At 37.9% G+C, this 24,605-nt stretch overlaps 2 protein-coding genes across 2 annotated transcripts in view; one reads left to right on the top strand and one right to left on the bottom strand.

Annotated features, from left to right (window-relative positions):
• The window catches only part of PTRH2 (peptidyl-tRNA hydrolase 2), a 151,064-nt gene extending 127,675 nt beyond the window's left edge, over positions 1 to 23,389 (bottom strand). The window contains exon 1 of the mRNA XM_044054531.1: positions 23,194 to 23,389. The gene's annotated coding sequence lies outside the window, so the exon portion shown is untranslated. The remainder of the gene's footprint in view (positions 1 to 23,193) is intronic.
• Positions 23,390 to 23,429: 40 nt separating this feature from the next.
• VMP1 (vacuole membrane protein 1) overlaps positions 23,430 to 24,605 on the top strand; it is a 1,640,696-nt gene continuing 1,639,520 nt past the window's right edge. The window contains exon 1 of the mRNA XM_044054897.1: positions 23,430 to 23,604. The gene's annotated coding sequence lies outside the window, so the exon portion shown is untranslated. The remainder of the gene's footprint in view (positions 23,605 to 24,605) is intronic.

Raw genomic sequence — 24,605 nt, forward strand, 5'->3', positions numbered from 1 at the left:
CACAAAACAGTTGCTTAACAGCAGTCTTTCTAAACTCATGCATACTATTGAGGTAATCCCTTATTTTCTGTTTAGCATTCTGCAATTGCTCCTCCTCTTGTTCTGTGAGATTCCCCCTATTTTCTGCAAGACTTTAGGCTCAGTCAGTCCCTAAATTCTTTTTACTTCTTAACCATCGCTCTCTCTCTCTCTATTTCCACCTGGTTTTAAACTACACCTTAATGTTATCCCACTCACTAGCTATATTTTCAGAAGAAATTTCTATCTTCTCCAATAAGTCCTAAATCATTTCTACTACTCATCCTTTAAATTTCTCTCTTTTCAATTTCTCTCTTTTCAACAGAGAGGTGGGAAAGTGCCAGTGCCTCCTTTTTATTTCACTACCCTGCATTTTATTTTAATTACTGGTGCATGATCTGATCCCAGATATTCTACTGAATAACCAGCCTGAAAATCTCTCTTTATCAAATTCACATGCTCAGTTCTTTTCAAATGCATCTCCTGTAGTATTAACTATTTGCACTCTACTCAAAATATGGTTCACTACACTTTTTTGTATATATGCATGTGAGACCATTTACATTTAAAGATAACATAGAAATATTGTCATTGTCATAAGGGCGGCACAGTGGTGGAGCAGTTGGCATTGTTGCCTCACAGCAAGAAGTTCTCAGGTTTCTTTCTCAGCTGGGGTGCCTTCTGTGCAGAGTCTGCATGTCCTCCCTGTGGTTGTGTGGGTTTCCTTCGGGTGCTCCTGTTTCCTCCCACATTCCCGAGACATGCTGCAGATGGACCAAACATTCTAAACTGGCCCTAGGTGTGCGTGTGTATGCGCCTTCTGAGGAAGGCTGGGCACCAGGCTAGCAACTCAACACCGTAAAACTTTGTCGTCACTTGTTCTGTGGACAGATGATCCACTGTGATGACTCCTAATGGAAGTAGCCAGGAGAAGGAGAAAGAAAATGTGGTCACTGTGTTAAGAAGTTATGATACCCACCAGTTGTAATAGCTGTTCAAATGTCTAGTTCCAGCTTTTGTGTTACATGCATACACTAATATTTGCAGGTTAATCTTTTATACAGTTATTATTTTTCATATCCAATTGACCCTATGTCACATCGTACCAAATGTTTTGTTTTAAAGAAGACACTCAAACAAAAGAACAAACACCCAGAACACTCCTCAACATCTATTAGCTTAATACTAAAAAAGTATGTACATTTTCAAATACTGAGATTTAACCCTTCCAATAAGAACAACTGGCCCAGACTGTCAGCCACACTCAAGAGACTTGGATTAACCTATAAGAAAGGTTGTCCATGCTAAGATGCATGGTATAGCCTGTGCTTTTACTGAGTGCTGTCCATTTTTGTCTTATCTTTATTTCTCTCCCAGATTGGAAAAACACTTGAATGCTTTCAGAAAACATTACTGCCTAGCTATTGAATAAAAGCCCTTAAAAGAATTAAGTATTCTGATTTTATTACTCCTCATCAGATTGCCTAAATGGAGACATGAGAACCAGATGCACAGTTACCTCTACAAGCACATGTTTGCTAGAGGAAAACGTTTAATTATATTCAGTTTTCTTTTTGATTTATTAGGATTTCTCTCAAAATTTGTTACTAGATCAAGCCAGGGGCCTTAATCCAGCCATTCCCCTTATGTAAGGAGTAAGAATAAGAACGTCAATTTTTCTTGTAGCATGCTCTTTAGACCAAACTTTTTTTACACAGTGCAGTGCCTGCATTTCTTAAATGTGAACAAGGAGAAAGAAAAAGAAGAAAAAAAGAGCACTTGTTTACTTTAGCATCCCCATTACAGTCAAAAGTAACTGAGAAAGCTTTGCTTTATAAAATGCCAATTGTCATGCATTATACAAAAATACTAGTGTTACTGTTTTATTTACAGTTAACTCCTTCCTTCCTTTTCATACCTCTCAACCTCTTAAAACAAGAAACATGGACAAAACCATGAATAAAGAAGAAGGGATAAAGGCCCCAAAATAGGGACACTTTAAATACTGGTCTTAGAACAACATGTCTTATTAGCATGCATTTTCTGAAGGGTATGAAGTCTGTTTCTCAAGTGTCTGTCATTTTCTGACTTCAACCCTCAATGATTTGCTAGAAAACCACAAATATGAGGGGAAAAATATAGGCATTCTGCAAAGATCTGTACAGTTGAGGGTATGTTCTTCTCTCACTCTCCTAAATGTTCTTTCAAACATTAATGACATGAAGGAGGGCATATGCTTTGGAGTCCCTTACAATATTTCCACATTTTCTTGTTCGGTCATGTTTCAAATATAATTAATGCTTTATAATCCCACATTTGTAAATTTCATAATTCCTGGTTTACTTCCTGTTGATCTTCATCACCCAAATCCAGTCACTGAATTTCCAATGTAGTCCCAGTTCTTCTAGGTCAGCTCTTGTGCTTTTTTTTCTGTCTCTCAAACTTTTTCCTTTGAAACATTGGAAAAAAGGTTCCACTGTCATGGTCTCGCTCTGGGCTTTATTAACAGAAGAAGAAAGAGAACCTCCCTCTGTTTCATAGATCAGTTTTTATTGAGGAAACTTTTGTATTTTCTGCTTAGCATGTTCTGCATTAAAAAAAAAAAAAAAAGATTTTGACCCTCCAGGATAGAATATTCTGAAAACAGCTGGATACAGCAGTTTGAATATCATGCCTGCTTCTTGACATTCCCGGATTACTGGAATAAATTTACTCTTCTTCTGCCTGGTGTATAGTGAATAATCTTTTTCTGCAAACACTCTACCGTCACCCACTTTTAGTACTCTGTCGTCCTGCAACAGTTCTGTCAGAATCAATTGTTTCTGCTGGTAGGACTGCATCTTCACTAATAAAAAGGTCCACATTGCTTTCTCATGGCCTGGTTTGGAGCATACACAATATGCCCTTTCAATTAACAACTCCTGTTGTGGAATATCAGTCCAGTTTATTACTTGTGCTTTCATAAACTCATTACAATCAGTTCCTTACAGCTTCTCTGGAGCAGAAGAAAATCTCAGGTTTTGCCTACATGTTCTGTCCTCGAATTCTATTATTTTTTTGAACATCTCTTCTTGAGCAGTCTCATATTCAATCAGCCTTTTCTTCATTTCGACCTTTGATTTTTGCAGTTTTACCACCTCTGCTGAATACCTGTTTAAATCTTCTTCCATTTTTTTCCAGCCTTTTTGTTATCAGAGTTGATGTACTCCTTCAGTGTTTCTTTATTTTAATCAACTTTGAGTACATTTTTGCCTCTAAATTACTGGAAGTCATGCCTTGCACCAAAGCTGGAGCTTGCACTGCTTTTTGCTTAACAGCTGCAGAATTTTTCCCAGTCAGTGTTTTCTCCTCACCTCTTGAGATTATTTTCTTTCAGGTTCTCTAAATTTCTGTTTTATTGGCATCCAGGAAGTGCACTTACTAGCCACTTACCAAAATTTACCCAAAAAGTTGAATTCACTAGCGCTTTTATCCAAGTTTCTGTTTTCACACTGGGAGAGCTGAAATAAGGCTTTTACTCTATCTGCATCCATCTTGGAAGTCCTGAATTTTACTCAAATTTATATTAGCAGTGCTTTATATCTTGCTAGGAGCAGGAACGCAGTGCAGCAGTTGTGTTAAAGCCAGACAGTGTCAATGTCTATGAACGGCTGCCTGTGTACAATGTACTAAATACATATTGGGGTAAACCAATCGTGTCATGGTTAGCAATAGCAACAGCACATGACTTGAATGCTAATACATATGGTACGGGTATACATACTGTGCAACACTAAGCTGTGCAGCATGTGGTCCACAAGCATGTTTTCATGCTCACTGGTCCACCAGGACACTCCCTGAATGCATCTATTGACTGGTGATAGCCACCTCACCAACAGGTTGCAGTACTCCTGCATGTTGTGTCAGGGAGAGCAGGATTCCTGTACAATGACTTCATGGAGCTCCTGCTGCCAGTATGATGATACTTTATGGAAGATGGATACCAAATACGAAATAGGCCAGGTCCCGAGTGATGCCACTGGTGTCACCCATAACGGTAAGCAATGTCAGCATTGTTATGGTGACCTGAAGCAGTGTCACCCTGACTGCCCCCAAACAATGGAAGGCAGTGGTTCAGCACAGTGGGCCAGAGTTGTACTGCAAGCACCTGTATTTTTTTATGTGCTATCATTGCAGTATGCACATTACTGTACGAGTACACCTAGTAGTATGCACTTTGATTTGCAGCTATACAGCTGCATTGGCTGAACACGGCTAAGAGCTGCAGGAGACAGTAATCCCTCCTCAGACTGTAGGTGTGAGTGTTTTTTTGCCAGCCCACTATACAACTGATAATATATGTTTGTACTGCAAGTGTCAGAGATCATTTCTTCCTACTATGTCATCCTTTTACAGGTCCAGTTCTGAAGGGGAGGGGAGGAGAGGGTGCAATCACCTTAGTCTTTGACAGCTGATGCCTGTGGCACTGAATTATAAGGTATGCCCTTCAACAGGTGATGGACAGTGAACTCCTTGTTGGAGGTGGGCTGGGGGGTCCATAGAGCCTTCCATAACTGCCTCTTAGCTAGGAAGGGTGACTGCTTCTCTCCACCTACACTGGACGGGATTTCAGGTGGTATCAGTCATCAGATGTACAAACTCTTACTGCTATGATGTGCTGGCTATTGGAAGCCTGCCTTATTGTTGCAAAATGCCTTATGGTACCACTGGTAGAAGTGACATGACAGACAGGATCGTCCCTAACCCATCTGGTCTCCAGCAGAGTAACCAGCCCCTTACATCAACTAAGCAGATGAAAGATGTCTAGCAGCCAACCATGCCAGCATCCTAACTCATCTCCTTCCCCGGTGTTCCCTCACTTATGTTATTAACCCATTCCTTGTTCAACCATCCACATCACCAGCTGTCCATCCCCCTGTACAGACCAGCCCATAACATTTATCCTACAGGTGAAAGATGATCGTCACCCTCTGCGCCAGCATGGCAGCCAGTTATGCCAACAGGTTAACATTCCCTTTCTTGTGCTCCTTCTCTCATATTCTTGCCCATTCTTTGGTGGAACCTGTATGTCTATGTCGATCCACTGCCCTTCCCACCTTTGGTGCATTTGCTGTCCCGCTCGGTTTCTATTTCATGTTTGTCTGCCTGCCCCTCCTACCTGCCCTTCTGTCCCAGCCACTACCCATGTTTTATTTGCACTAAACAGGGTTGCCACTTTCCTGCACTGGTCTTTGTTGGCTGCTGTGATGCAGGGGCTCACACAGGCTAGCACACCTGACTCAATCTTAATAGACATCCTTTTCAAAAATTAGTACAGTGCACTATTCCTGTTCTACTGCTCATATTTTCCAGTTCATTCCATTAAATCTGCACTTCTGTTTTGCTACACGGTCCTTTACTTGGCATGCAGCATCCATCTCCTACATGGTGCATCTCTAATCAGCTCTCCAGTGCTTCATGCAGTGACCCCTCAAATATTCCTGCAGCACTTAGTCTTTGAATTCCAGCCTATATTACCCAGTCTCTAGTCAGATTAATTCTACATTTTTCCAGGATTCCAAATGAATTACAATTAAAGTTTTAAATGTACTAATTCACACTGTGTACAAACTATAACCACAAATAGCATTTTCACGACTTCTCTAAAATATGTAATAGCTGAATATTAACATCTATTAGTTTTACAGGCTTTTATGAAATATATACTTGATTTAATAGTAGGATATGGTTCATGTTCTGTAGTTGAACTTACTATAGAGGCTTTCTCTAAACCACACTTAACTTTCTCTCATTCCTGCTATACTTCACACTCAAATTTACACTACTCTTTTGTTTCACAAGTTACTCCACACACAAACTCTTCTGCAAGTCCTTAAGTTCCATGAAGTAATTTTATTTGTTCTTTGCACATTACTTCAATTTTTAACTTTACTCTTTCACTAAGGTGTCCTCTGACACCATAAGCACCCCTAGCTTGCACCACTGATTCATGAAACTCAAACTCAGTCTTTGGCTAGCTCATTTAAACTCTAAAAAGTATGGAGAGACTTTGTATGACCTTTATTCCCTCTTGAAAAGAATGGCAAACATCAATTTCTTTCTTGGCTTGCAGTAATTTTAACACTTATCTAATCACTGCAACATTTTTTTCTCAGTCTTCAAAAACTTAAAAACATACCTTATAAATTCTCAGGTCTTCTTCACCTGTAACATGCAGAAAACACAAAAATATAGCACTCTGAACATTTTCAAATTTCTCATGAGATTCTATTTATAATTAGAACACATAAAATGTTTCTAGATCTACACTTTCTTTTCCTTATCAAAATCATCCTGAAAAGATGTTACCATGACACTACAGCCGAGCCATTTTTAATTGAATGTTTTTACTTCTCACACTCCTTTAGTGCAATGAAAGCTGTTTCTTCATTCCTAACACCAACAGCTGTCAACTTCACCTGCATTTACTTCAGACTCTCCCTTTAGTGTGCCAAAAAGCAACGTACAGGACACTGGCCCAGAAATGAAAAAAAAAAAACTATAATACTTGGGGAAATAGGCTAGATGAAACTCTTATTAAAACAAAGCTGAACTTAAGGGCTTTTGTCATAATCCATTGACTTTAGACTATTACTTCTATATTAAAACCACCATATTTAAATATTCACGAAAATTAAAATACGCAGAGAACTCTACTTGTATTTTTCCTTTAACATTTTTTTTCAAAATGCATTTAAAATTAATATGATCATTTAAATCTACTACATGCAATGCATTCAACTCTGTTTGCCACATCCACGTTTTCAGCATCTCTACCTCTGATGTCAAGTTCTATAGTATCGTAAGCAACTAAAAAACAAAATGGAAAAACAAACAAAACAAATCTTTCAGCCAGTACTTTTAAAACTGAAATTTATTGTTAGCGCTTTTGTCACCTTTCATTAAAAGGAACTTCTTCAGACATTTGTAACGGGACTATTTAAATTGTAAATTGACCTAAGTTGATGACATCATGGACCTCCCATTATCCAAATTCAGCAAGTATATAAGTAAATACATTCAGATTTCTTTGTGTATAAAAACTTTTTAAAACACAAACAGATTCTTCACTGATATTAATTACAACAAAATGCCCCCGTAAAAATGTCTTTTACCTGGTTAATGCTTTAAGTTTTAAAATACATTTCAGGGAACAAGAATCATTCAACTCAGGGTAGGAAAAGGCATTTACTCAGTTGCCACAGCAACTGCCTCTCCTCAAGTCTTAAAGCCCAAGGCTCCCTCCTGGGATTCAGATCTATTTTCTCAATAACTATAAAAAGGAAAGTGTGGTTGGTGTGTTCCAAAATATGCTTGGACAAAGCATTGTTGTTGTCCTGTCTACTAATACTATACTGGTGCTTGTATATCCTTTGTCTAAAGTGCCTCTCAGTCTTATCTATGTAGAATGAGAGGCACCTTTGGCACCGAGCTAAGTATATAACACCTGTTGTCCCGCAGTCAAATTTTCCTTCTCAGGAATATTTAATATATTCCCTATAGTAAATGAGGAAGATGTTTCTACATGTTTACAAGAAGAACATCTTCCACATTTCTTCATCCCTTTGTTAGGAACATATGGGTTAACTTCTTTTTCAAGTAGTGTTTTTAGATTAGAGCCTTTTCTAAACATCACCCTAGGTCCTGGCCCTAACTTGCCCCTAGCCATAGTGTCCTCGTTAATCATGACACAATTTTTATTTATAACCTACCTCAGGAGTTTGGCATCACTTGAAAAGGTTGTTATAAAACTGATGTAATCTAAACTGTCCTTTCTATTAAAAAAGTGTTCTGCCACGACCATTTGTTTGTCACCCCTTAAGGTTCCCCTATTTAAAATGGCCTTGAAATGTCCCATTTCCCTTTTCCTTCTAACCTCTATAACAATCTCATCCACTAAATCTATTGGGTATCTTCTTCCTGGTGAACATCCCCCACAAGTTTTTACATTCCACCTCAAAATCAACATCCAGTGTAATCATCCTTGCCGCCCTTAACAAATGGCCCTTTACAATGGCCCTCTTCTGGTGGTAAGGGAGATTACTGCTGTAGTGAAGAAAATTATTGGAGTACGTAGGTTTGTGGTATATTTTGGCAATATACCTACTATGCGTTATGTCCTTAACAAGCCACACATCTAAGTATGATACAGCTGTAGTATCAAAATGATATGCAAATTTCAAAAAGGGGGTCATGTTGGATAAGATCTCAACAAATTTTGGGACCTCCTCTTTATCTCCCTTAAAAATCAAAAACATAACATCAAGGTACCTTGTTTTTGAACATTTCATGTTGGAATAACAAATGTCTTTCCCAATAGGCCATAACACAATTGGTGAAAGTGTCCCCACAGGGTGACCCCATCACAACACCTGTTTTCTGCAAAAATAAATCCCCATCAAATAAGAAAAAATGATTAGCCAATGCTAGTTCTAGGAGGGTAATAATTAAATCAGTCTCCTCACCAGGTGCCCCTTTTTCCAAAAGAAAGTCTCTTACCCAGTCTAATCCCGTATTCCGGGGAATGACAGTGTACAGGTTCTTAACATCTATTGTAATGAAGTTGTATTCGTGGTTAAATTCCAGGTTATTCAGTGTTCCCAAGAACTGCCAGGAGTCACTGTAGATTTGTCTCTCTGTTTCCAAGTATTTTTTCATTTTCAAATCAACAAACTTAGCACAGGCATAGGTTATGGAGTTCCTACCATCAATTATGGGTCTAAAAGGGGGGGTCATTTAAGTTCTTATGCATTTTTGGAATCCCAAATAGGACCGGGGTAACTGGTGTTATCATATCCATATAGTTCAGTATATGTATATCAATGTACCCCCTCCAAAAACAAGTTGTTAATATCTGTTTTTATACGCTGATGGGCCCCATTCATTTCACTAACTGAAACCTGCTCATTTGCTTCACTATCCAGCATATCTCTCATTTACTTTTTGTATTCCTCCCGTTTCATAAAAAAACAACCCCCCCCCTTATCAGGACGCATAACCCGGACTCCTGTTGTCCTTAGGTCATTAATTTCCTGAACTTCTGTTTTAGTCAAGTTTTTACTGCTATACACATTACTGGAAGTTCCCAAAAGGCGTCTTACATTAACGTCACATGATTTCTCAAAACAGGCAATAATCGCCTGTAATGAGGGATTAAATACGCTTGAAATTCTAAACTCTGGTAGTACAGAAAAAGGGTTATCCAAAAGTAGTTTAAGGTTTAGTTTGCGAGCATACAATTTTAAGTCTAGTAAAGTCCTTGTCAAATTAGCCTTATTTGAAGGGACAAAAGTAAGTCCTTTTGCAAGTGTTTCGATTAACCCAGGTTTTATGGTCTCCATAGTAGAACTGTAGATGTTAAAGTCACCTTTTAAATTTGTGCAGATGCTGACACCATGGATCGAACCCTTCGCTCCACCAATAATGCCCCGCTCTGCTACCTCCTTCACCTGTTCTGCTTCCTTGTTCGGGCATTCCTCTAGTTGTTGTTCTGGGCTCTGCTCACCTGCTGCTGCTGGCCGTTCCAAAAATCCTGTTGCTGGAAATCGCCATTATTGTGTGTTTGTCGGCCTATGAGTTGGTTGTTCTAACCCACAGGGGTGTCGGGTGTTTCATCGTCAGTAGTATTTCCCAATGTAATGGACTGTGTTTCCCCTGGTGCCGTATTTATAGAGGATTCGTTGTTAGAAGGGACTGTCCCATTAGATTGTTGGGAAGTAGGGGGAACTGCGGATGCTCTGCCAGATGCATATTCCTTCCGGTCCCCGTCTATTTTCATTTTTGCTCCTTTTAATTTCTCTGTGGTTGCATCGATACTAGTAAAGATGCGACAAAAGTCAAACTTGTATCTCAAAAAATTAGAATCAAGTTTGATCCTTTGTTCTAATAAATTCAATTCGCTTTTCAGCCCATCCATTTGTAAAAAATAGTTTTTGACAACTAGTTCAAGGAATACAGTCCCTTGCTTGTCAAATAATTTCAACAAGTCCTGTTGAAAAGGGGAATCCTTAACCAACCCAGTTGGGTAACGCCATTGTCTAAGCCCCCGAGGAATGTGTTGTCATTGTATACATTCTCTCAAATAGGCTGTTTCAAGTTGGAGTTTCTTGTATTTCATGATTTGCACATCAAACTATTTCAGGTTAATTGCAATGGTGCTCTCACTTTGCATCACACCTGATGCTCGGTCCTAGTTCTCACCTCCCCCTTGCTGAAAGTTAAAAATAGCATCGCTATTTAGCCAGTCATTAAGATGGGGGACATTAGTAATGTTCACATTATTAGTGATGTTATTACTAGCCTCAGTGCTAATATTAAGTTCACGGGCTGTCCCTTCTTGCGCAGTCTGTGAGTTAGGTAAAGGACCCGAAGAAATATTACTGAGAGGTAAATTACCTTGACTCACACCATTCAGTTGATTAACCATGTTTCCATTTGGGAGATTCTGCCTGCTGGTACGAGTTGGAAGTGTTTCATACGCTGCAACATACAACAACACATTCCTCAGGGGCTTAGAAAATGGCGTTACCCAACTGGGTTGGTTAAGGATTACCTCGACTCACACCATTCAGTTGATTAACCACGTTTCCATTTGGGAGATTCTGCCTGCTGGTACGAGTTGTAAGTGTTTCATACGCTGCAACATACAACAACACATTCCTCGGGGGGCTTAGAAAATGGCGTTACCCAACTGGGTTGGTTAAGGATTCCCCCTTTCAACTGGACTTGTTGAAATTATTTGACAAGCAAGGGATTGAATACCTTGAACTACTTGTCAAAAACTATTTTTTACAAATGGATGGGCTGAAAAGCGAACTGAACTTATTAGAACAAAGGTCAAACTTGATTCGAATTTTTTGAGATACAAGTTTGACTTTTGTCGCATCTTTACTAGTATCGATGCAACCATAGAGAAATTAAAAGGAGCAAAACTGTAAAAATTAGACAGGGACCGGAAGGAATATGAATCCGGCAGAGCATACCCAGTTCCCCCTACTTCACAAGAATCTAATGGGACAGTCCCTTCTAACAACAAATCCTCTATAAATATGGCACCAGGGGAAACACAATCCATTACATTGGGAAATACTACTGACGGTGCAACACACACCCCTGTGGGTTAGAACAACCGACTCAAGAGGCCAACAAACACACAATAATGGCGATTTCCAGCAACAGGATTTTTGGAACGGCCAGCAGAAGCAGGTGAGCAGAGCCCAGAGGAACGCCCGAACAAGGAAGCAGAACAGGCGAAGGAGGTAGCAGAGCGGGCATTATTGGTGGAGCGGAGGGTTCGAGCCATCGTGTCAGCATCTGCACAAATTTAAAAGGGGACTTTAACATCTACAATTATACTATGGAGACTGGAGACTGTAAAACCTGGGTTAATCGAAACACTTGCAAAGGACTTACCTTTGTCCCTTCAAATAGGGCTAATTTGGCAAAGACTTTACTAGACTTAAAATTGTAGCTCGCAAACTAAACCTTAAACTACTTTTGGGTAACACTTTTTCTGTACTACCAGAGTTTAGGATTTCAAGCGTATTTAATCCCCCATTACAGGCAATTATTGCCTGTTTTGAGAAATCATGTGAGGTTGATATAAGACACCTTTTGGGAACTTCCAGTAATGTATATAGCAGTAAAAACTTGACTATAATAAAAGTTCAGGAAATTAATGACCCAAGGACAACAGGAGTCAGGTCTATGCGTCCTGATAAAAGGAAGGATTATTTTTTATGAAACAGGAGGAATACAAAAACAAAATGAGAGATATACTGCATAATGAAGCATACGAGCAGGTCTCAGTGAAATGAATGGGGCCTATCAGCGTATAAAAACAGCGATTAACAACTTGTTTTTGGAGGGGTACATTGATATAGATATACTGAACTATTTGGATAGGATAACACCAGTTACCCCGTTCCTATTTGGGATTCCAAAAATGCATAAGAACTTAAATGACCCCCCCTTTTAGACACATAATTAATGGCAGGAACTCCATAACCTATGCCTGTGCTACGTTTGTTGATTTGAAAATGAAAAAAATACATGGAAACAGAGAGACAAGTCTGCAGAGACTCCTGGCAGTTCCTGGGAACACTGAATAACCTGGAATTTAACCAAGAATACAACTTCATTACAATAGATGTTAAGGACCTGCGCACGGTCATTCCCCAGAATATGGGATTAGACTGGGTAAGGGACTTTCTTTTGGAAAAGGGGGCACCTGGTGAGGAGACTGATTTAATTATTACTCTCCTAGAACTAGTATTGGTTAATAACTTTTTTCTTACTTGAAGGGGATTTATTTTTGCAGAAAACAGGTGTTGCGATGGGGTCACCCTGTGGGGGTACTTTCGCCAATTGTGTTATGGCCTATTGGGAAAGACATTTGTTATTCCAACATGAAATGTTCAAAAACAAGGTACACTGGTACATAAGGTACCTTGATGATAGGTTTTTGATTTAAGGGAGATAAAGAAGAGGTCCCAAAATTTGTTGAGATCTCATCTAACATGACCCCCTTTTTGAAATTTGCATATCATTTTGATACTACAGCTGTATCATACTTAGATGTGTGGCCTGTTAATGACATAACCCATAGTAGGTATATTGCCAAAATATACCACAAACCTACGTACTCCAATGATTTTCTTCACTACAGCAGTAATCACCCTTACCACCAGAAGAGGGCCGTTGTAAAGGGCCATTTGGTAAGGGCGGCAATGATGATTACACTGGATGTTGATTTTGAGGTGGAGTGTAAAAACTTGTAGGGGATGTTCACCAGGAGAGGATACCCAATAGATTTACTGGATGAGATTGCTATAGAGGTTAGAAGGAAAAAGGAAATGGGACATTTCAAGGCCATTTTAAATAGGGGAACCTTAAGGGGTGACGAACAAATGGTCATGACAGAACACTTTTTTAATAGAAAGGACAATTTAAATTACATCAGTTTTATAACAACCTTTTCAAGTGAAGCCAAACTCCTGAGGTAGGTTATCAATAAAAATTGTGTCATGATTAACGAGGACACTATGGCTAGGAGCAAGTTAGGGCCAGGACCTAGGGTGATGTTTAGAAAAGGCTCTAATCTAAAAACACTACTTGAAAAAGAAGTTAACCCATATGTTCCTAACAAAGGGATGAAGAAATGTGGAAAATGTTCTTCTTGTAAACATGTAGAAACTTCTTCCTCATATAATATAGGGAATATTAAATATTCCTGAGAAGGAAAATTTGACTGCGGGACAACAGGTGTTATATATTTAGCTAGGTAACAACAGTGCCCCTCTTTCTACATAGGAAAGACCGAGAGGCAATTTAGACAAAGGATATACGAGCACCAGTATAGTATTATTAGACAGGACAACAACGCTTTGTCCAAGCATATTTTGGAACACACCAACCACGCTTTCTTTTTTATGGTTATTGAAAAACTAGATCTGAATCCCACGAGGGGGCCTTGAGCTTTAAGACTTGAGGACAGGCAGCTGCTATGGCAACTGAGAGTAAATGCCTTTTCCTACCCTGTGTTGAACGATTCTTGTTCCCTGAAATGTATTTTACAACTTAAAGCATTAACCAGGTAAAAAACATTTCTATGAGGGCATTTAATATTTGACATTTTTGTTGTAATTAATATCTGTGAAGAATTTGTGTTTTAAAAAGTTTTTATACACAAAGAAATCTGAATGTATTTACTTATATACTTGCTGAATTTGGATAATGGGAGATCCATGATGTCATCAACTTGGGACTATTTAAATTGTAAATTGACCTATTACAAATGTCTGAAGAAGTTCCTTTAATGAAAGGTGACAAAAGCGCTAACAATAAGTTCTATAATCTCAATAACATACAACAAAAATCTCAGCCACCTTGCACCTCAAAGCATGCTCATATAAAAAAAATTTCAACATTCTTTTAATAGCATGGCAATGTTTGTAAATTCTTACACTTAACTTCCGAGTACTTCTTCATGTACAGAAACCCTGACACCAAACATTCAGCCACATATACATTAGTTGTACAGTCACAATATTTAGGTACCACATACATTTTATCTGTACTGATGCAACACAAAGGACAATATGCTATGACTAGATAAGTTACACCTATTACATGCACAAGTTCATTTCACTCTTAGTAATTGTCTCTCTGAACTTTTTTGTATTTTCAAGACTGTTCAGACTTCCACTTCTTTTATTAATAAAAAATGGGTTCTCACACACTGTTTAATTGTGGGATTACCTCCAAAAATACACCAGTTATTAATATTTTAATCTTGGTAGAATCCAAAGTACAAGTCAAAACCATTCTTAAGGTGAACTTATTCTCTTTCATATCACATTTGACATTTGCATTCTTCGTTAATGGTTTATAAACAGTCTAATGCTTTTGACAGCTTCTCTTATACCATCAATCATTTGCAATGGATATCCACTTTAACAAAATCTACTTTTTAACAAGATTTGAGCTCCAAAATCTTGCTGAGTAGAACATAATCTACTTGTTCTGATCATTTGCCCTTTTTAATGCTCTCCTTTCAATAAGTAGGGTGCATACTACTATATTCCAAAAAACTTACTTGCTACTGGCTACTGAAGTAAAATTCGTTTTACAGTCCATATTTTTTTTGCAACCTGATGTCAAGACCAAACTACATTTATTTCAAGAAAAACTAAATTTCAAAAAACTTTCAGTCTTAAGATACTCTAGAAAGTCTTTGAACATTCTTACTTCAATGGACCACAGAAACAAAACATCCCCAATAAAACACATTTTTTTCTAAAAATGAAAAATATACTGTTGTACAAAAACAAATCCCCCCAGTGACCTAACACGATGTTAGCATAACTGTGGGCCATCACCAACAATTTCAAGGTGTGGCAATCGTTAAAAAAATAATTGTTTTAAAGAATTAAGAGAAGAGAGCCCCCCCCCCCCCAAAAAAAAACTCTTTTGTAGTAAATTTGCCAAAGTAAACCCAATTCTGTAGGAAACACTTTACAAAAGCTTGAGATAATCAGCTGTCACTAACCAATCTTCGGATTTTAACTGATAACTTAACTTGCATGTGAGATCAGCAGACTCCAAAACAAAAGACCTTATGGATTTGACCAATGATTTTAATTTGTGTTTCACAAAAACAGCCAATGGTTCTGCCTTTAAGCCAGCCTCTGAAACTATAGAACCAGATAGATGAAGTAGCTAAACCAAAACGCTACACGGTCTTGGTAAGTGCAATAACGGAAACACAGAGCAGTACACTCAATTGCACTAGTAGGGATGTGGATATTTTCACAAAGAAGGTATTATTTATAGTTATAAGAACTATAAAATATATAATTACACAGACCTCCCACTTAATATTATCCATTTTCACTTGTTTTCCAAAGGTATGAAATATGTTCCAACTGCTAACTTTAGAATAGTGGACTGCCTTAGTGAATTTAAATTATACATTAGAAAATTAAATTTTGCAGTGATGTTTAAGAATTCCCTTGGAACAGTTACAGATAAAAAGTCTTGTAAGTCAGATAAAGTCACAACAACATTTAAAAAGAAAAGTAATTTTATGCCGTTGATGAATGCCACTATTTCCATATATGATAAGGTTGTCACCAAACAAATATACAATTTACAGAATAAGATATGTGACACCAAAATGAAGTCCAACTTATCAGGGGATGAAATAAAATTACTGAATGATATGAGAAATGATAGAACCATCCGCGTAATGAAGCCTGACAAAGGGGGTGGAACCGTGATTTACGATAGTACGGTATATGCATCAAAAATCTTTGATATATTACATTCTTCGGGAAACTATGACAGTTTCCTTAAATGAGATCAATATAGCTTACAGAAAAACAGATTTACATATTGAAGAGTTTTGGATCGACAACCGGATAACTATAGATACTTATAATTACATCAAAGTTGAACATCCGGTTATTGCTTCATTGGTGGGTATTCCCAAAATACACAAACAGATAGATGACCCACCTTTTCGTCCTACTGTATCTGGCAGCAGATCCAAAACCTTCCCCTTGGGGGTTATGATAGATGTTTCCTTGAAACACATTTACAATAAAATTCCACACCTAGTAAAAGATTCATGGGAATTTTTAAAGAATTTTCCCATAGACTTATATAAACAAGATATTCTATTTGTAACTATAGACATCATTGATTTATTCTCATGTATACTGAAAAATGACGGTTTAAATGCGTTTGCTGATAGTATCGGAAAATATGCGGAAATTGATTGGGATCAAGTATGTCTTCTTATTGACACGATGAGTTTTGTTCTGGAGCATAATTACATCTTCTATGAGGGTGAGTACTTCAAACAGACCAGGGGTGTAGCAATGGGGGCGGCATGCGCCCCCATTTTTGCAAACCTGGTGATGTTGCAATGGGAGGAATCTACTATTTTCCAGAGTGTATTTATGAAGGATATTAAGTACTATTCCCGTTTCATTGACGATATATATATATATATATATATATATATATATATATATATATATATACACTATGGGAAGGTAATTTGGAAAATGTCCATGCATTTTTAACTTGTATAAATTCTAGTAGCAGTTATTTGAAATTTACATCAAAATTTAGTTCGGAAGGTTTAGCATATTTGGATACATGGATTTACAATGATGGAAAAAATTTCCAGTCTAGGATATACAGAAAAAATACATTTTCAAACAATTATCTAGAATATTCTAGCAACCATCCCAAAAAATTAAGGAATATATATAAAGGGCAATTAATTAGAGCTATAAGAATGACTTTCGTGTATTCTGATATGATAGAAGAAACTGACTTTATTACGTCATTGTTTTTAGAAAGAGGTTATGACCCCCAAATGTTGTCTAAAGTAAAACAGGAAGTGAAAAAGAAGAGGGGGGAAAATTATGTTCCATTATTGGGTCTTAAAATGAATAATAATAATCATACAGACAACAGCTCTAAAAAACAGGATGAGAGTTCTACTAATTTTAGTACAGCTTGTGTTAACGAATATGGACCTCATTCATTTAAAATTAAAGATATTCTAACATCTAATTGGAGAATAATCTTAGCTGATGAAGAGGTTATGAATATAAAAGGATGTCACCCTATATTTGTTTACAAAATGGGACCAAATATCAAGAAATATTTAGAAAGAGGTCCGTCGACTACAAACTTTAGTTGTAAACATACTAGGAAGTGTGGCATGTGTAGTTATTGCTACACTATCAACGAAAATGAAGGTATAAAATTAAGTAACATCAATAAGACTTGTATAAAATTTAAGCAAGGGAATTGTAAATCTAAAGGTATTGTGTATATGGCTAACTGCTCCTCATGTAAGGCCTATTATATAGGTAAGACTGAAAGGCAGCTAAGTAAGCGTATTTATGATCACTTGTATTGTATTAAGAAGGAGGTAGAAAAAAATGCATTGTTTAGACATATTCAAAAAAAATTATGATAGTCACATTTTTAAGTTTGCCATAATAGACAGTATCAAATTAAATCCTAGTAGTGGAGATTATAAGACATCATTGTTGTATAAAGAAATGTGGTGGCAGATGTTAACGGATGCCACAACACCCCCAGGATTAAATTATGGCATTTCCATTAAACCATTGCTCAATATGGATCGATGATTATAGTATGGAAATGCAAATTAAATGTATAAGATAATATTAGGAAGATTAGTGGTTTTTAACACTAGTCTCTTAAGTTAGTGTTGGGTAAGTGCAGGTATCTTTAAATAACATATATGGATTTTGGCGCCAAAAAGTTTTTAAATTGTTAATGGGTTAGGATTACTCTTCAGTTCTGATGAAGCCTGTACTTTTGCGGGTGAAAGCGCTAAACTGAATTGGAGTAGTTTTCACTTGTGTGCTTTGTTATTTTATTAAATTTTTGTCAGTGATATTTGGACTATTTAAGTTTTATTTTTTACGGTACTATTAGTGGAGTTCTATTGGCGTCTCAAGACCGTGTAGCGTTTTGGTTTAGCTACTTCATCAATCTGGTTCTGTTGTCTGCAGCTACACCAAGCCTCTGAAACTATAGAACATAAAGATCTCCTTTATTTGGTTTGGGAATACCAAAAACCATCCCAATTCTTGGAAAGGGAACAACAGAAAATCTTTAAATTGTTTGTCAACCAAACCTTCTTCATAAAAACATAATCTGTCCGTATCCCATACTGATCTTGCTATAATCAGCCTGTCTATAAAATGCATAATCACTTAATGAAAATATTTTTTGCTTCATAATCAACATCTTTCATCAAAACCACCACCTTTATCATTATCTACTTTCATTACTCTAATAGAACTGTCTGTAGGCAGGCTGTTCTGTGCTAATCTTTCATCCTTGGACAAATTAAACAAAAACACTTAAGCAACAACTGCCCAATTTCACCCTTGCAAATCTTTTCAAATGAATCTATCAGATTGCAAGTTGGAATAATAAATGTACTGGGTTTAACAAGCCCACAACCATAAAAATCTCTTAACTTTGTGCATATTAAAATATACTGCCAAACTCAGTTTTCTGATATATAACCTCAAGGCTGTAAGTGTATCCATTACAGTTGCCCTTCTAGAGGGGATAAAACCAAATTCTTTCTGCAAAACTGAAATGTCCACATATGATAAAAGTCTGCAAGATAACTTATTTACATCTGAAAAGTGGCCCTTTAATAATGTTCTCTTGAAACAAAATACCTTTCAACAAAAAACTTGTCATCATTTACTGAACTCCTATTTTGCAAAATGTTTTGGAATCTACTGTGTGCACCCATTCTAAAGTGAAACCCACAGCTGGTTCCAATCTTTCTGAGGAGTCTGTTCTCTGGGTGGGACGTACCTCTGAAATAACTTCATTTGCCACTGATGCTTTATGACACTGAACAAACCTCTGAGGAATGCAATTCTTCTAACTGTTTCTTTTTAACAGTGGTCTCTGCCTCCTGTAATGTGGAAATTGCTGAAAATGCTGTTGCATTTTACATACTTGCCTTGCAATCATGGAACAGTAGTGCAGGGATCTTAAAAAAACAAAACAAAAAAAGAAAACCTTTGACTGGACCTTCCTTCTGATTGGATCTCTGATTATTCAGGTCTGCCCCCTCTTATCGGATTGGCCAAAAACAGTTATTCAAATCAAATCTCTCAATTTATTTCCCCCCTTTAACTTTTTTTTCCTTTTTCCAAAGCTAATAAGAAATTATATCTGTGTCTCATACACTTTCTCTACACTTTTTTTTTTAAATAAACAATCATGCCTCAAATCTCATTAACTTCGCAATTTCCTTCTATTTAAAATGGAAAATAGAGCCACTAATTAACAACCTGCTCATTTTAAAATATCTTTCCATTCACTTTTAAATTCATTGTCTAATTCAGAAATGGTGTGTGCCTTACTAATATGTAAACATCTAGGAAGTCTTTCATTACTCAAACTAGCTTCAAGGTACCATAAGTTCCAAACCAAGTGTTTTTAATTTAAAGCTTTCTTCTCAAATTCCTTGAAATGCAAATCAGTACTCTTAAGAAAGTCATTACCTAAACCAGCATTACACTGCACTGGTAAATAAAGAATATTCATAACAAAACTCAATTTCTGCAGGGCCAAATGGACCTATTTGGTGTAATAGGGTCCTGCTCATACATGGTGCAGCACACTAGCCTATGACAAGGTCATTATGCTTTACATGACCCAGATACTTGCCTGAGAGGCACTACAGCAAAATGTAAGACATTTCTCTAATGGTATTCTTGCTCTTGTAGTAGTTACAATATTTGTCAGTGAAGCAGACATTTCCTGTCATGAAATGCACTAGTAGCTAGTTCAGTTTTTAGTAATCACAGTTTAGGTAAGACACAGTTAGCATAACAGTTAATGTTTTTGTCTCCCATGTACAAGGTACAAGATTTGATTCTGACCTCAGACAACTCCAGCATGGAGTCTGCATGTTCTCCTTGTCTCTGTGGGGTTAGTCTCACCTCCTAAAAACATGCTGAGCGTTTCCCCCTCAAACTCGCCCAAACGGTGCAGACTAACTGGTGCCTACTATCAAATAAATACAAACTCAAAGGAAAGGAGGAAGACAAAAAAAAAAAAAAAAAAAAAAAAAAAGAGGTAAACGTGTAAGGAGAGACAAAGGGGAAGTATGCAGCCGTCTCTTATTTTGGTTACAGACATATTCCTGATCTGAAATAGTCTCAAGTACAAGAAACCGACAAGTGGTAGAAAGTTTGGAGTGGCAGATGAGGGTGTCAACCAAGGGTCACAACAAATTGGGTCCTGCAATTGCTTTGGCCAGGCCTTGTCTTATGTTATGGATGTCTCCATTTCAGCTGACATGACCAAATCTAATCTTTCTTTTTTTCATTGTTCTGATTTTGTTTGTTCACCATGCTTTGGAAACTATGCATGTAAAATTTCACAATACTGCAAAATGCATTAATCTACAAAGCCATGCACCAAGGCTCAATTGTTTAGTGTTTTCTATAAGAAGACACAATTTACTTCCCCTCTAAGTCATCAGCTTTTATGAAAAGAATGAAGATATGAAAATTTTGCTAACATTCATAACCATAGCTTAACCAAACAAATGTTTTAGAATGTCTTTATATTGCCCATCCAATTTTTTTTAACTAATACCCACCTGCTTGCATATACAGTCGACAGCATCACAATACAATTTTGCATTACTAATGTTAAAAAGGGAAAATGTCACATTTTCACTACTTTATGCAAACACTTGCAACTCCAACCCTGAGCATCTATACACACAGTTGGCAGATGCCAGCTTGCTGGCTTAGTTTTGGAAATGGACATGTATCACGACTTCAGAATTTAGACATTTATAACACTTACTCAAGTAAACTCTTCTTAGGAGTACAGGGAGGATAAGTATTATTTTCCAAGAAAACACAAACTTTGGCTTTCAAGTATGCAATGTGTTAAACTTTGCCCAAAATATTAATAAAAAGAATAAGTGTACCAAGAAAACAAAATCACACCAGACTGCACGCTCACATTAAAGCATTTAGGATTACAACAAAATGAGTAAATCAGGACATCGCCAGTACCTGCTCCCCTCCCCTTATCTCTAGGGAACAGGTAATCCCTGCCCTCTCAAAGACAAAAAATACAGCCTCCATGGGACCAGATACCATCGCAGGCTGCATCCTAAATGAACTTGGGCAGCAACCTGCAGCACCATTAGGCGACCTATTCAACCAAAGCTCGAGTACCAGCTTTGTCCCAGCTAAGTGGAGGACAGCCACTGTCATCCCTTTGCAGAAAGGCAGAGCATCCACCGATCCAGTAAATTATAGACCTATCAGACTAACTAGCCTGATCTGCAAGACTATGGAACAGAATATCATGGACCTCATTAACGAGGACATTGGCAACCTCCAAACACTAGATTCCACACAGTTTGGCTTCATCAAGAGGAGGTCATATCTGTTAAATCTGGTCGACTTCTTTGAGACAGTCACCAAAGCCATGGATGAGGGGAAGATGGTGCACACTGCCTACCTTGACCTGGTCAAAGTCTTTGACGCTATTCCCCACTCATGCATAATAGATAAACTCTCTCAACTAGGCATCAATCCGTATGTTACCAGATGGGTAACAAACTGGCTCACTGATAGAACCCACCTAGTCAAAATAGGAGTAGCCACTTCAAGTAGTAGACCCGTAATGAGCGGTGCACCCCAGGGATCGGTCTTGGGGCTTCTCTTACTTGGGATATACTTTTCTGAGGTGCAGGCCAAAACCAATGGACTATGGCTGACCAAGTTTGCAGATCACTGCAAGCTGGGTGCTGTCAGCAAATCCACTAGTGATGTGAGCATCCTCCAAGACGGTCTCACCTAAACAAATGACTGGTGCCAGAAACATGGCCTCAAGCTGAATACAAAAAATGCAATATCATCCCCTTTGGGGAGAGTGACGTCCCCACTAATTATCACATTAATAACATCATCTTAAAGCATACAATCAGTTGTGAGGGATTTGGGCATCCAGGTTGACAGCAACCTAACTTTTGACCACCACATTGCTTCTGTCGCACAGAAAATTTTCTACATGGCCCACCTTGTAGGAGTATCTCAAACAGGGATAAGGAGGTCATAAGGCCCATTACTGAGTAAAATGCCCTGTTCGGCATGTACCTCGCAAAGCACATGCAAAAGCTGGAGAGAACCCAGAGGTTCCTCACCAGGAGAATCCAGGGCCTCAAATATCTACCCTACACGGGTAGACTAAAAGCCCTGTCCCTCTATGCAGTTTCATACAGACTCTTCAGAGGTGACCTCTGTCTGGCCTACAAAGCAATCTCAGATCCCATCATGATGGGACTGCTACATATCCGCAAGTAGAGCTCCACTCAAGTAACCCGCACACACGACCTCAACCTGATCTGTGACATCAACAGGACTTCTTGGCAGGACAGACTGTGTCCCAGAGACTCTCCCATCTGTGGGATAGACTCCTTCTCTACATCAAGCAGAGCACCTCATTATCCCTTTTTAAGCACAACCTGGAAAACTGAATGGGAAACAGAAAATGCACCCTGGGATTCCACGTATGTACCTGCTGGACTGAGGCATCGGGTGCTGACTTGTCTAAACATGGGCTAAACTCTTGGCTAGGTTTATAAGGACCTCAGGGGGCCAATAGCCTAGTAACTTTCTACGATCCTATGAAAATTAGCAATAACTAATTACTTTAGTGCAGGCAGGTTTGGATTTTGGATAAAAACATATTAACTTATATTTAAAAATATATATATTTTAGGTTCGACATGGGCTACTAATTTATCATACGTTCTAGAAAAAGGAGACTTCTTAAACAGGGAAACACTGCATTCCTTTAAAAGTCAAACTATCAGCTAGAAATGAAGAAAAGCCAAGGTAAAATTGGTGGCCAGAGCGAGCACGGACTGGCTGCCGGATGGAGTGCCAGCCAGTAATAGCAAAAAATAACTGCAGCCTCTTTATGCGAAAGAACATTAAAAAAAAAAGAGCAAAACACCTGGCATGAAAGAAACAGCATTACTTCATCTGAAAAAAAAAACACTGCAGTACAACTCACCTAAAATAATCTACACGAAATTAACAACTATCCAAAGTCCACGTTGTGAACTTTCACGAGCGAACAAGATTGTCGCGTCAATGTGACGTCATAAGATCAATTAAAAAGCTCAAATACTACTACTTTCAAAATCAAATGAAAAGATTGGTAATTAATACATAATGAGAAAAAGTCTGTCATTTGTAGGCAAAATATCCGACTCCGCCATGGCTGCTAAGCAGCCAGACATAATCATGACAAATCCAAATCAATTTCCTGTTCCAGGTTAACAGGTCACCCTGATTGGTGCTATACATAGTGGCAATTGTATGAGGCACTTGTAGGGGGAGACGATAAAGTAAGGTTTAATAAGTGGATGGTTTGGTGAGTTATAGGGAGTGACTAGTAAACGGGAGTGGAAGCGTGAATAAGGTAAGCGTATTGGTTATCGCTTAATAGCGAATATGAAATTTATGGAAGTGTCACTGTTAAGGTGAGGTGGCAGTAGAAGGTAATATTGCTGCTGTCATCTGAAAGTAGCTGGAAAAGCAGAGAGTGTTATAGCTCTCAATGAATCGGGGACAAATTCTGAAGTAATCAGGGATTCTTTTTAATACGTTTTATTAAGCAAAAGAAGTCTACAACTAACTTGTCATTCTTTATTGAATTCACCACATTTTCTGCAAAAGTCTTTGATTTTAGGAGTGGTTGAGACGAGAGAGATAGAGCTAAAATTTGACTCTAAATCAGGGACAGTTGAAAGTTATGTAGTGTCATCCGCAAAAATGTATTGAGGTGTTATATTCTGGAGTCTGTTACACAAGGAAACTATTCCAAACTGTAACTGGGCTGGGTATTTTGTTTGAGAGGTACATCGATATTGTGGAAATGATAGTTCTGACAAGGGGAACACCTCTTCTCTTGTACAATATGCCCGTTGTAAGGTTTTCATTGGTTGTTGACAGTCTTCTTTTTGCGAAATGGACATTTTTTTATCTCTTTCAATTTTATTGTTAATCAGCACTGGAGTACCCCATGAGTTGGACTTTCTATGTTTGACAGTTGGTGAAGTTTGCTGCCCTAGTCTGCAGAACTGGGCGTAGTATATTTCACAGCGTGTGTAGCATACTGAGTGTGACAGTCGTTAAAATTTACGCTGTGTATTGCATGCTTCTTTATACTTTGGACACAGAGATGTGTAAAAAATGTTAATGTCATGTTGATTATGCTGTTCTTTCCTTGCTGCTTACATTTGCCCAGGCAGGATCGCACAGCTTGCACTGTGGCGCCTACGTTTTGGCACTGAAGAGATGTGGGTTAGCCAAACGCCTGGTTTGGGCAATAGGACAAACCCACATTTACGTAATTACATTCATTCCAGTAAGAGATGCAAAACAAATTACTGTCCTCATTTCACCTTTCTTGTTAGAACT

The sequence above is a fragment of the Protopterus annectens genome, chromosome 13.part0, assembly GCF_019279795.1.
Source record: "Protopterus annectens isolate FY-2018-M chromosome 13.part0, PAN1.0, whole genome shotgun sequence".
NCBI classification, from domain to species: domain Eukaryota; kingdom Metazoa; phylum Chordata; order Ceratodontiformes; family Protopteridae; genus Protopterus; species Protopterus annectens.